The sequence below is a fragment of the Lynx rufus genome, unplaced genomic scaffold, assembly GCF_022079265.1.
Source record: "Lynx rufus isolate CCGP_SWC_20201006 ecotype Redwood Valley unplaced genomic scaffold, mLynRuf1.p SCAF_3, whole genome shotgun sequence".
Lineage (NCBI taxonomy): Eukaryota > Metazoa > Chordata > Mammalia > Carnivora > Felidae > Lynx > Lynx rufus.
In genome coordinates, this window is record NW_025814845.1 from 181,023,863 (window position 1) to 181,029,526 (window position 5,664).

At 39.4% G+C, this 5,664-nt stretch overlaps 1 pseudogene; it reads right to left on the reverse strand.

The window, feature by feature from the left end:
• Positions 1–2,070: 2,070 nt before the first annotated feature.
• Positions 2,071–3,748, reverse strand: LOC124521237 (elongation factor 1-alpha 1-like; annotated as a pseudogene).
• Positions 3,749–5,664: the final 1,916 nt, after the last annotated feature.

Consider the following 5,664-nt stretch of genomic DNA (forward strand, 5'->3'; position numbering starts at 1 on the left):
TTATTATTTGAATACCTTTTCTTTTCTTGGCAAGTCTAGCTAAAGGTTTGTCAAATTTGTTTATCTTTTCAAAAAACCAACCCTTAGTTTCTTTGATCTTTTCTACTGTCTTTTTAGTCCCTATTTCATTTATTTCTACTCTGATCTTGTTATTTCCTTTCTTATCCTAACTTTGGACTCAGTTTATTCTTGTTTTTCTAGTTCCTTCATGTGTATAGTTAGTTTGTCTATGTAAGACTTTTTTTTTAAATTTTTTTTTAACGTTTTATTTATTTTTGAGACAGGGAGAGACAGAGCATGAACAGGGGAGGGTCAGAGAGAGGGAGACACAGAATCCGAAACAGGCTCCAGGCTCTGAGCTGTCAGCACAGAGCCTGACGCGGGGCTCGAACTCACGGACCGTGAGATCATGACCTGAGCGGAAGTCGGCCGCTTAACCGACTGAACCACCCAGGCGCCCCAAGACTTTTTTTTTAAATTAATATAGGCATTTATCACTATAAAATTCCCTCTTAGTACCACTTTGCTGCAGCCAATTAAGTTTGGTGTGTTGTGTTTCCAGTTTCATTTGTTTCAAAATAGGTTTTTATTTCCCCTTTGATTTCATCTTTGAGCCATTGGTTATTCAGGAGTGTGTTGTTTAATTTTCACATGTTGCGAGTTTCCCCGTTTTCCTCCTGTTACTGATTTCAGTTTCATTCCACTGTGGTCAAAAAAGATACTCGGTATGAATACAAGCTTTTTAAAATTGATGATACTTGTTTTGTGATCTAACAAATAATCTATCCTGCAGAATTTTCTATATGTGTTTGAGAAGACTGTGAATTCTACTACTGTTGCATAGAATGTTCTGTATTTGTCTTTAGGTCATTTGGGTCTAAAGTATCGTTCAAACCCAATGTTTCCTTTATGATTTTCTGGCTAGATAACCTACCCATTGTTGAAAATCTGGTATTGAAGTTCACTACTATTATTGTAATGTCTATTATTCCTTTCAGATTTGTTACAATATCACACTTTCTTGATTACTGCAGGTTTATAGGTAAGTCTTAAAAGCAGGTAGTGAAGACCTTAAAATTTCTTCTTTTTAAATTTGTTTTTCTTTTTTCTTTCTTTTTTTTTTTTTTTTTTTTGGTAATATCTAGATCTTCTACATCTCTATGTAAATTTTAGAACAATGTTTAAGTTTCCAGAAACAAACTTTCTGTGATTTTTAAGTATGATTGTGTTGAACATATCAAGCAATTTAAAAAGAAATGATAATATTGTATCTTCTAATCTAAACACAATATATTTCTCTAATTATTTGAGCCTTTTTAAATCATCTTAGCACCTGATAGTGTTCCAGGTATAGGATTTATACATCTTTTGTTAAATGCATTCCTAATTATTTCAATGTTATTTTTAAAGTACTTACTAAATTTTTATTTCTCATTGCTTATTGCCCAAATGTGGAAATACAATTGAATTTTGTTTAATGTCATCTGTAAATAAAACTAGTTCTATTACTTCCTTTCTTATTTATATGCCATTTATTTGTTGTTATTTCCTATTGCATGGGCTAGTACCCTATAGTACAAGATTGAGTAGAAATGGTGAAAGCAAACATCTTGATTTGTTTCTGTTTTTTTGAGAGAAAGCATTCAGTCTTTCATCATTAAGTTACATGTTAACAACAGTTTTTTCATAGATGCCCTTATTAGGTTAGGAAAACTCCCTTCTCTACTGAGAATTTTTATTGGAAATGGATGTTGGGTTTTGTCAAAGCTTTTTTTCACATCTAAAGAGATAATCATATGTTTTTTTCTTTTGTAATCTGTTAACGTGGTGGATTAGGCAGATCAAATTTTTTTCTCACTAAACTTTTGTTTTAATAGGTCTCAAAATTCTGTGACAGATTTTAGATCGTTGTTTCTATTAAGAAGTACTGATTTTAAAAACTAATAACTTAAAACTGCCACATACATACATACATACACACAAACAACAAATGGTCCACAAAACATTCTCCTTTCCTTCTGAAGGTTTTACGAGGCATTGCTATCATCAACCAGTCTTTTACCATTCAACTTAAATGGCCAATTGACACAAACAGTTCTGAGATCTTCCTTCCACCACTGATGAAGACGGGGTGACAGGTATTGGGGATAATATTCGTTTAGCCTTCAGAGTCTTCTGGGCAGACTTGGTGACCCTGCCAGCTCCAGTTGCCTTCTTGTCCACTGCTTTGATGACATGCACAGCCACCATCTGTCTCACGTCAAAACAGCAAAACAGTCCAGAGGAGGATGGAGAAGCTTTCAACACACATGGGCTTGTCGGGAACCATATCAATGATGGCAGCATCAACAGATTGCAAGAACTCAGGACCATCTTACAGCTTTTTGTCCTGAACGACGATCAATCTTCTCCTTCAGCTCAGCGAACTTGCAAGCACTGTGAGCTGTGTGACGATGCAGCGCAAGTGCACAGCCAGCACTGACATGGCCTGGATGGTTCAGGATAAGCACCTGAACTAGGAAGCCAGCTGCTTCCATTGATGGGTCACTTTTGCTATCACCAGCCTCATTGCCATGACAAACATCTTTGACAGATACATTCTTGACATTGAAGCCCACATTGTCCCCAGGAAGAGCTTCACTCAACACTTCATGGTGGATTTTTTTTTTAACGTTTATTTATTTTTGAGAGATACAGTGTGCGAGAGCGGGGAGGGGCAGAGACAAAAGGAGACACAGAATCCGAAGCAGGCTACAGGCTCTGAGCCATCAGCACAGAGCCTGATGCAGGGCTCGAACCTACAAACCTCAAGATCACGACCTGAGCTGAAGTCCAGCGCTTAACCGACTGAGCCACCCAGGCACCCCCGTGGCGCATTTCAATAGACTTCATTTCAGTTATAACATTGACTGGAGCAAAAGTGACTACCACGCCTGGTTTAAGAACACCAATCTCCATGCGGCCCACAGGAACAGTACCGATACCACCAATTTTGTAGACATCTTGGAGGGGTAGGCTTGTCAGTCGGATGAGTTGTTGGCAGAATGCAATCCAGAGCTTCGAGCATCGTGGTTCCACTGGCATTGCCATCTTTACGGGTGACTTTCCATCCCTTGAACGAAGGTATGTTAGCGGTTAGCTCCAGCATGTTGTCACCATTCCAACCAGAAATTGGCACAGATGCTACTGTGTCGGGGTTGTAGCCAATTTTCTTAATGTAGGCGCTGACTGCCTTAACGATTTCCTCATATCTCTTCAGGCTGTAGGGTGGCTCAGCAGAATCCATTTTGTTAACACTAACGATGAGTTGTCTTCCACCCAGTGTGTAAGCCAGAAGGCATGCCTCAGGGGTCTGCCCATTCTTGGAGAGACTTGCTTCAAATTCACCAACACCAGCAGCGACAATCAGGACAGCACAGTCAGCCTGAGATGTGTCTATAATCGTATTTTTGATAAAATCTCTGCGTCCTGGGGTATCGATGATGGTCACATAATAATTGCTGTTCGCAAATTTCCACAGGGACATGTCAATGGTGACACCATGTTTATGTTCAGCTTTCAGTTTATCAAAGACCCAGGGATACTTGAAGGAGCCCTTTCTCACCTCAGCAGCCTTCTTCCCAAATTTTTCAATAGTTATCTTGTTGATTCCACCACATTTGTAGATCAGATGACCAGCAGTGGTAGACTTGCCCTAACCTGCGTGTCCAATGACGACGATGTTGATATGAGGCTTTGCCTTTTCCATTTTGGTTTAAGTTTAGCAGTGTTTTCTACGACACCTGTGTTCCGGTGGCAAACCTTCGTAGGCTGAATTTCAAGTGTTAAACCGAGGTGGACTCCTGCATAAACATCATTTGATCATGACATATTATTATTTATAAATATTTTTGGATTTGAGTTACTGAAGATTTTAGAGAATGTTTGCATTTATCTTCATGAAGGCCATTGGTCCATAGTTTCCTTGTAATATTTTTGTCCAGTTTTGGCATCAGCATCATATTTAGATAAATTGGGAAGAATTTTCTGGATGAGGTTTATAAAATGGATATTATTTCTTGAATATGATTAACATACATTAACATTTTAAATCTTAACCTCTTTGAAAACAACATGAGGTAGGACATTATTATTACCATTTTATAGGATGGTTAATCGACTTGCTCAAGGGTCACAATTTATAAGAGTCACAGTCATGGAGCCAGAACTAGAACCTTGGCTGTCTGATACCAAAGCCCACATCACAGCTACTTCACTATACTGATTTCTGTTACAGCCAAGTAAAATGAAATAATTTCATTTCAAATGTAAATAGCACATATTTTCTAATTCCCTTTAAGCCCCATACATGAAGACTGAGAACACGGTAGAGACAGTGGAAGTCTTTTACTTAGGAAACATCTAGTCTTTGGAGGAATAACTGTGTGATGGGTTGTTAAAATGGGAATTTGTTTCGGCCCCAAATTTTGCTGAGGTTATAAAAGGCCCAGAAACAAAATAAAAGGTACAAAATTTGCAGAAGGGATGGTCATAAACTCTTTTGCAGACTTAGCTTACAATCAGCCAACAGCAAGAAACAGTTGGCAATTGAAGAGCCTGGAACAAGGAAAGTCGGAGAACTGTGTCATTTTTTCACCCACCAGCCCTCGTTGTAAGTTGAGAGGAGGAGGTTTGAGAAGACCATAGGTAGAGCCAGAAGTTTGCTCCCAATTGTGTAAGAGGCAAAGAGATTGGCATTTGATGCTCGCCTGAGGAGAGCAAATGCAAAAGTCAATGCTGTGAGCTGCCTGCAATGTCAGGACAAAGAAAGAGAAAAGGTAAGGAAGCAACTTTTCTTCCCTTGATACATGAGAGTGAAGCAGGCTGAATCCTCTCAACAGAGGTATCCAAAAAGGAGAGCCAGCCAGGGTGAGCATACCACAGCAGTGAGAGGCTACGGCTCACACCAGCAAGAAAAGGCTCGGAAGGTGAGTCAGAGAAGGTTAGCTAGAGAGTGCATCATCCACTCATAAAACTGCAAAGTGGGACATCCAAAAGACGCACAAACGTGCACCCAAACATGAATCAGATTTGGGCCTCCGTCAAAACTGCCGATGCCATCTCTACTGGCTAGTGTCTCATTTAAGACCTGAATTAATATCCATAAATATGATTTGTCTTAATGTAGGCACGTATGCGTGTGTGTGCATGTGTATGTGTGTGTACGTGTGCTCACGTATGTGTGTGAACTTTGTCAGGGTTTTGATAGTGGTGTTATATTGGCTTTGTACAAAAAATTTTCCTTCACGGCCCAAGTACAACTATGCTTCTTCTGATGTTATTACCTTAGATAAAAGTTAAAGGAGGCCCAGGGAGAAACCTGTATCCTCCTGGTAAAGCTCTTTCCTACCCAATCTTACCTTTACAGAATTACCATTCGCTACAATAAAGTAACTAACAGGCCAGTGCCAAGAAGCAGTATGTTATTGGAATACGTTTTCCACCCACCCCCCACCTTCTTTTCCTGAGAGATCAACATTACGCCCTCATTCCTTTTCACCTCAAGAAGTCCAGTCTTCTTGGGCATCCCTCCCTATCCAGACTTTCCATCTCATATGGCTTTGTACATCTACATGTAAACCCAATACTTCAGTTCTCCCCAACTTTCTATATTCCTCCTCTAAA